Genomic DNA, 8,707 nt, shown 5'->3' with positions numbered 1-8,707 from the left:
CATCTTGAAAAACCTACATATGTTTTATTAAACCTCAGCAAACAAATACTAAACAAAAGTCCTCACCCAGGAGATTCAAATTTCCCATGTCTGCTGTGTGTTGGTGTGTTCAGTCATGCAGTTCTGAGGGTGTGATAGTGCATGCTTCTCTTGAACTCTGGGCCAGCCGCCAGCACAGAGCCGCCAGCCCACAGCTGCCAGCACACAGCTGCCAGCCCCATGAGACCTTCTGTAAGTTCTGCACTGCCTACATACACACACACACACACACACACACACACACACACACACACACACACACACACACACACACACACACACAGACACACACACACACACACACACACACACACACACACAATGCTTATCTGATGGCTGCGTGTTGACAACTGTGTGCAAACTTTCACCACAACAGGAAGGGATTTTCTCCATTGAGTTTTGGGGGGGACACAATCTCCTAACACCCCTCAAAAAACACTGCCCCCCACACCCAAAAAAAAAAAGTTTTATTGTATTTTAGCAATAGTTACAAATTATGCATATTCTAATACTGGCAATTTTCAGTTGTTGAATTAAGGGAACATTATGTAAACATAATAAAGATTATAAGTGTTCTACTTTTTAAAAGACTTTTAGGCTAATAGAAGTTTATGATTTGTCATGAAAAATCTGCAACATCATAATGGCCACATAAATGCTGTCTAGGAAAGAAATGAAGTAAAACTACTTGATTTCATAAGTGTAACACCATTGTACAGCATGTTCAGGGCTGTTCAATTTATGATCTATGGCACTGTCTCTATTGATTTGTCAAAGTCTAATTTATTTATATGGAGCTTTTTACAACAACCGCTGTCACAAAACAGCTTTAAAGCTGTCCCGAGTCCAAGCCAGCAGTGAGCAAACCAGTGCTGACAGTGGCAAGAAAAAACTCCCTAGAGAATGAGGAAAAACCTTGAGAGGAACCAAGACTCAAAGGGGAGGCCCATCCTCCTCTGGCTGACAACGGACAACAAAATAGCAACAATATAAACAATAAAGAGCAAAATAAGTAGTGAGAGAACATTAAAAAAAAAAATTAAAAAACATTTTTGGTTTTCAAGACGTTTTAGTCTGGGTTCAGTGAGTGTACATGTACAGCAGCAGTGGCGACATCAAATAGAAAACTTCACTCTTCTGGCAACAAGTGGTAAACACAACAGCCCTGAAAACATTGGGGAAGATTTTGGAACCTTTATGTTTGTTTTAAAATCAGATATGATGAAAATGAAAATCCTCTAAGTTTCTTTAGAAATTAAAATCTGTGCTACATGTCAATTATTAAAGGAGACAAATCCAATATTTGTGGACATATCTTCTTTGTTCCCCCCAGATCTTCAGTTATGGATTCTTCAATTTCATGTCTGTATGTGTGTCTTGTTCCTGTCATTTGTCAAACTGTGGGTTGGTCTTATCCAGACTCCTCCTGATTATGTCATTTCCATTTTTTTTTGGGGGGGGGGGGCGCTGCTGACAGTACATGCTGAAAAACTCAAGCGCATGTGTGTACATGTGTGTCTGTGTGTGAACCCAAGTGTGGGGTGTATTTTGCTATATGAGGTTATACGCTGATATTTTATGCTGCATTATTAAAGAGAACATGCCGGTGGCTAATTAAGCAGTTGCCCCTCCCCCTTGCCTTCTCTCGGCTTTCCTCATCTCTGGTGAAGTGATTGCTTGCTCAAAGCATTGCTGTTTCACTGACATGGCCCTGTTGAGATGTGACAACAAAGGGTGAGTAGAGAGCATTTTCTTTTTTCTGCCTTTTTGTCTTGGCTAAATTTTCTTTGGAATTCTAATTTAATGTAACTTAATTTTGTCTACAGAACACAGTGTTACTTTTATAAGAATCACCCCCTTCAACAAAAGCCCCTTATATTTAATACTGGGATTGCAGCATTATAGCTAGTATTTGCTTTTTCATGTGTTTTCCCCCTAAATAAATGTGTTTTAGCCATTGGCATAAGGCATACCTGGAGTCTTTCTCTATCTAGAAGAGAATATTCTTCAGTGATCCTACAAATGAGATTCCATTTTTATCCCCCTATCCCCCATCTATCTATCTATCTATCTATCTATCTATCTATCTATCTATCTATCTATCTATCTATCTATCTATCTATCTATCTATCTATCTATCTATCTATCTATCTATCTATCTATCTATCTATCTATCTATCGGTCCATCTGTTTGTGTGAGGAGGAGATGGACCTCTAACTTCAGCTACCAGGTGGTGTTGAATAGTTCTGAAACCTGTTATAACACGTTTTAGAACCTGAAGAATAGATAAAGAAAAAGAAGCGTGACTGAGTTCTGGTGTGAGCTCAGGTCCTAACTATCATTCTAAACCTTCCAACACGACAAATAGTGTCCACTATGAAGACCATTCATTATGTTTCTACTTTTCAACTATTTCAGTGATGAATAAAACTAAATGGCAATTATGCTGCATATGCTTTACACTGTATTCTGTAGCTTCTGCATGATTAGAATAGAGCCCATTCTGCCAGGGGGCAGCAGAGGACAGGTTTGGGGAGAGGAAAAAACACAGGCATACAGTTCACCTACAGCGCTCTCATGCATGCTAAATGTGTGGATTAGCAGCAGTGATCTAAATAGTTGCATCATTGCATAAACCCCAATTGCATATTAACTATAGTATTTAATTAGATTCTATAGATTAACAATTCTTGCTGGGACTTTTTAGCAACGGATCCTAATGCATCAAAAATTAAAAATACCCTGAGAAGATGAGACAAGACAATATCCAGAGCATGGAAGAGCAAAGAGCCTAGACATCATATACCACAGGACAGGTGAGTAAAGTCCTTGATGTATCAGTAATGTGCTGTGAAGGCATGTAATAAAAACTGAGATGCTCATTCATATTAGGGCTGTTTGCTTGGACTTTGGCTTACCTCTGTCTGCCATTTCCTGCAGGTTTCTCTCATCTCTTTGAAATATACCCCATATCATCTGCTTTTACATTTGTTTTTCTCTCTTTCACTCTCTCATCTTAGTTTGATAATGCAGAATGGAGAACTAACTTGACCCAAGCCCACATGTGACTGTTCACCTCGCACATGACCTCTGCACTCCACCTGACAGTTTGATTAATTACTCACTTCAATGATTCATGGGTAAGAAATATTTTCAAATAATGGGCAACAGGTGGTTCTCAAGGACATGGCTGGGTGAGAATGTGTGAACATCAAGCACATGACAAAGTTTTGTTGCAATAAAGGTCATAACACAGAATGAGGACAATGACAAACGTGTTCTCATATCATGCCTTATGGAAGGAAAAAAACTTAAAAACTATGATACATTTGATCTTTTCTTATACACGGACCATATAACTTATCTAATTATTTAATGTTGAGGAGACCACTGTGATGAAAAATGTGTGACCCGATCGATTTCCTTTCTCTGTATGTACTTAAGAAAGTTCCTCACCATTAATAAGCCTGCTGACATCACACTGGAGCCTCATAATAAATTCTCTTGGGAGTTAACAGAATTCAAAGAAATATACTTGTGTTAAAGAAAATGCATAAATGTACTTAATTGTGATTTATCATCTGGGATTAGATTGAAAACTGCCTTTTCAAAAAAACAAACAAATGAATGTAATTACAAATAATTTACTTATTTATCATATATATATATATATATATATATATATATATATATATATATATATATATATATATATATATATAGTTTAACACCTTCAGACCATCAGAATTAAGGATTTGTCATTTTGTCATTTCCAGTGTCAAAGCATTTTTAATACTAATACTAATGGATGCTGCATTAATGATATATCTGTTTGCATTGCCAGTTGTTGCTATGGCAGAAATTAAATTAGGAAACTCAAAGCAAAAAGAACTGATCTACACTCTTTGAACTTTAGAACCCCATGGAATGAATGTTATGATTTAAACATCTACTTTTTTCATATATAAACTGGCTCCTCCTACCACTAATTCAGAAACACAGCTGATGAAAGACCTCTGTCAAAATGTACTGCTTCTCTGGAAGCAATTTTGAATCTCTATCTATCTATCTATCTATCTATCTATCTATCTATCTATCTATCTATCTATCTATCTATCTATCTATCTATCTATCTATCTATCTATCTATCTTGTAATAATTAATTTTCTTGTTCTACATACTCATATTTTCTCTTTAATATTTTTCTTACTTTTTAAGATGTAACTTTTATATTTGGTATAAAATAAACCAAGTAATATTAATTATTTAAGCTTATGCTTTTAAATGGCAAAACAATTTTCAGTTAATTGAGTGTAAAATTAGCATTTCAACATCTTTTTAAAATTAAATAAAAAATTATATTTACCTGCTTAGCTCTGAAACTGGAAACGTGTGTGTGGCCTTACTGAAAAGACACAGACCTCTGATTAGTGAGTCTGTCATAGAACTTCCCTCTATGGGATTATTGGAGGTTATATTCATGCATAAAATGTTACTTTAATTATATCAATATATCTCAATATAAAAAATGTAATGTCATTAATATGCTTTTATGGAGTCTATCAAATCTACTACATGTGACTAGATTGTGATTAGTTAGTTTTACTGTGATCTCCTTCATACCTTACTTGCAAAACCCTCCTCTGTCTAGTTGTTAAGAGTAAGAATACTGTTCCTTTGTTCCAATTCAAATGCCAGATCACAGCACATTTCTGTGGAATAATGCCATGAAACCATCAGCCAACTTTTTGGTTTAGTCTGCAGGCTCCTTCTCTTACTCCTTAGTGAAGAGTCTTTTTGCCTCTCTGTTTTAATGTAAGCAAGGGACTTTTCAAATTGTTCTTTTTACATTAATTTCTATATTTTAATAGTAATTTTGTATCAAACTTTGTATGGCTATTTCAAACTAATTATCACTTTATTATGTAATTATTATTATCACTATTGTTATTTTTACTATTCATATGGACATTGGACTTTTAAAGTATAAGCCTTTTGTACATGACCACTCTTATAGTCACTGTTTATGAAAGATACATGTCAGTGCTTCATTGTATGCTGTTTATGAATGATACATGTCAGTACTTCATTTTATGCTGTTTGATGGTGTTGTATTAACATAGCCCAGGGCAAGGTTGCCTCCTGACATTGATTTGCTCCTCAAAGTGTGCTCACTTGCAGCTCTCCCATAGATGCTGCCATGTGGAGTTCATTTCTGACATTATAGATATGAGCATGTGAACATCACTGCCTATCAGAGGGAGGAGGGGCAGGGAGCGTGGTGAACACTGGTCATACAAAAGCAAAATTGATCTGTTATATAGGTTACATGGCATTTTATATGTGTATATCAAATTATACTGACTGTACACATGAACACACACACACACGTTTTCAGATCACTGTTCAGAGCTTATGGCAACTTCCACTTTCACATATTAGTACAAGAACACACTACATTCACAGGCAAAGCAAGGCAAGGCTAAAATTATTTATATAGCACATTTCACATAACCATTGTTGACCAAAGTGCTGTACTGTATTGCTGTATGTTAAACTTATCATATCAAGGTAAAACAGAGTCATACAGTAAAAGCTACATTTTAAAAACATATAACACACAGTAAAACAGTTAAAATCACTACACCATTTTAATAGTGTTAAATTCCAAAGTAGAGAGATGTGTCTTATGAAATGTCCTAATTTGGGAAAGCAAGTCGTTCCAAATGGTCAGGGCAGTCTCTGCGGTTCAATCACCTCTGCGCTTGAGTTCAGACCTGGGAGACTCTAAAAATATTAGGAACCTTCAGTGGAATTTAAACTTGCAGAATCTCTGCACAGTATGATGGTGCCAACCCCTTCACAGCTTTAAAAAACAACAGGACAATCTTAACGTCAAGCCTGTGAAAGGACACCAGGACAGGCAATAGTGTATCATGCTTCCTGCTCCTACTTGAAGAACTATTACTTCTACTACTAAAGCTACTGCTATTATTACTAATAATAGAACCTATATTAAATATAATAAGATCCTCCCACAATATTGGCCATGTGCTTAAATCAAACTAGCAGTTATCAAACCACTCCAGAAAGCCAGCCTCGTGCCAGAACCAAGACAAATTATAGGCCAATTTCAAATTTTCCTCTTGTTTCTAAGATTCTAGAAAAAGCTGTAGCTCAGCATCTAAGATCATACCTGCATCAGAACCTGTTGCATGAAGGCTTTCAGTCAGGGTTACAATAATTGGTTACAATAATTAATGATATTGTGGGCTTCCAATCAGAGTTGTGTATTTTTGCTTGCATTGCTTGATCTCAGTGCAGTGTTTGATACTATAGATTACAACATTTTGATAGATGGGATTGAAAATGTTGGGATTAAGACAATAGCCCACTTCTGGTTTAGAATTTACTTAACTGTCCATTTTGAGTTTGTATACATAAATGTTGACTTTTCAGCATCCACTAAGTTTAGTTTTGGTCCCTCAAAGTTTGGATCTAGGGCCCCTGCTTTTTTCTTTATAGATGCTAGTTCTGGGTGAATATATTATCATTACATGACAAAGAAAAGCTAGTCTATGCATGTATCACTTCCAGATTGGACTACTGTAATTTATTTAGTACTTAAGGTTAGGCTGAAAATTTATTTGTTTACTCTGGCATTTTGTTAAATACTTTTCATCTTAATTAAATGGGTAGAATGTTGATGGGTATTTAGAGCTATGGTGAACTGGGATGTTTTATGCTGTCACTTCACCTCCTTCATTTCACTCAAATTTGTTGTCTGGGAGCGGCAGGGTGCTGATGTTCCAGGGAACCCTCGTTCCTGTGTTACCTTCTATTCGCAACATTCTAGCTCTACAGTTTTGGTTGAGCTACCATAGTTAGTGTCCACCCTTGCACATTATGTACCCATATTTTACACATTGTAGTATCTGAGTCAAAGTCAACGTCAAAGTCAAATTTATTCATACAACACTTTTTACAACAGCTGTTGTCACAAAGCAGCTTTACAGATGTCCAAGTTCAAGGCCGCAGTGAACAAGCCAAGGGTGACAGTGGCAAAGAAAAACTCCCTAGAGCAAGAGGAAGAAACCTTGAGAAGAGCCAAGATTCAATTATTGACTGGTGCCTGGTATTAAAACACACAAACACACACACTTCTCTGCTGCCTTGGTTCCCTCCCCTTCCTAGAACATGGAGCAGGATCTAGGATCTAAGGTGAATATTGGCCAGCTATTCCTGATTTGTTCCTGTGTCAGATGAATTTTGGACACACCTATGTTCCTTAATCCTAGGACTAGGAATTTTAGGAATCTAGAATAGAATTCTATTGCTCATTTTGCACTTATTGTTTAATATGTTCTGTTGAGCAGTCTGTTGTCAACCAGAGGAGGATGCCCCCCCTGTGAGTCTTGGTTCCCCTCAAGGTTTCTTCCTCATGCTCTTAGGCAATTTTTCCTTGCCACTGTTGCCTTTGTCTTAATTTGGGGTTCTGGACCCAGATATCTGTAAAGTTATTTTGTGATCATACCTGTTGTACAAAGCACTACTTAAAAATTTTGACATGAATATGAAATTATGTTACTCAAGCATCTTGTTGGTGTTTTGATGACTGAATGATTTGAGCACTATAGCAGAATAAAAATATGAAAGCACCTGGTGTCAGGCCATTTCTTTGGTTTACATTGATCCACTGTGGCTGGGTGCAGTTCACTTAACTTCAGAACATGTCCTGTCAGTGTACTGCCATGCTCTAATCTAATATTATTCACTAGTGCAAACCGAAGGTTGACAATGGTCTATCTCAGCCATCTTCCCCAATGGATTCTGTCATCTCTTATTACTATGAGTGGCTCACCTGTGTGCTATTTACAGTCAGGTAGTAAATGTGGTGTTTGCCTCTATGGGTGCAGCATCTTTTTTTTTAACTTACCTATTACCTCTGCCCGCAGATAAAGGTTGCACAGGTAATCTTGCTTGCAAGAGATTAAATCTCTTGTTACTTTTGGTGAATGTCACAAAGGTACAAACATAAACTTACCCAGAAGTCTGCAGCTGTTCCTGCATGTGTATCATCTTGAATTTGTCCTCTGTATCGACTGCTGTCTCACCCAGCCACCGGTGGCTAGGATGGCCTCTTGGATAGTAAATCATGAAACAATTTGTGTTTATTTAATGAAAAAATAGGGAGGTTATTATACAACATGTAACTGGGTCATATTTATCACCCATAATTGGAATATCAACACATTTAAGCACATACTACTGCAATGAAAATCCTCTTGCCCTATAAAAATGCAATATTGAAATGTGGCCATCAAAGTCATGGATTCTTTACCCCTCTTCAGGTATTCTTGGGTCATGGCTAGGCCAAGCAGGTTGTCACTGGTGCTGACTACTCCTTGTCATACGAGAGCTGGAGTTCATGATCTGTCTGTGTCCACTGTGTGGATGAACTAAAAGAATCTCACATGATGCAAGAGTGAAGAGGTCAGGGAGTTCACACAGGGTAGTGATGACTACAGAGTCAAGATGGCAGGCAAGACACAAAGGAATGAAACCACACACACACACACACACACACACACACACACACACACACACACACACACACACACACACACACACACACACACAGCATAGATGGCTAGAAGTGTTTTACAG

General features: G+C 37.1%; 1 long non-coding RNA gene across 2 annotated transcripts; it reads left to right on the top strand.

Annotated features, from left to right (window-relative positions):
• Positions 1 to 111: 111 nt before the first annotated feature.
• On the top strand, positions 112 to 3,314 carry LOC113583223 (uncharacterized). 2 transcript variants are annotated; one of them, XR_003411245.3, is made up of 4 exons: positions 112 to 231; positions 1,710 to 1,773; positions 2,748 to 2,856; positions 3,061 to 3,314. It is a non-coding gene; the product is annotated as an uncharacterized LOC113583223 (long non-coding RNA). The 2 variants fall into 2 exon arrangements; XR_014118551.1 differs by having other exon boundaries at positions 1,373 to 2,856.
• Positions 3,315 to 8,707: the final 5,393 nt, after the last annotated feature.

This window comes from Electrophorus electricus, chromosome 19 (genome assembly GCF_041902795.1).
Source record: "Electrophorus electricus isolate QZ-2024a chromosome 19, ASM4190279v1, whole genome shotgun sequence".
NCBI lineage: Eukaryota > Metazoa > Chordata > Actinopteri > Gymnotiformes > Gymnotidae > Electrophorus > Electrophorus electricus.
This window is presented reverse-complemented; position numbering and strand designations above follow the sequence as displayed.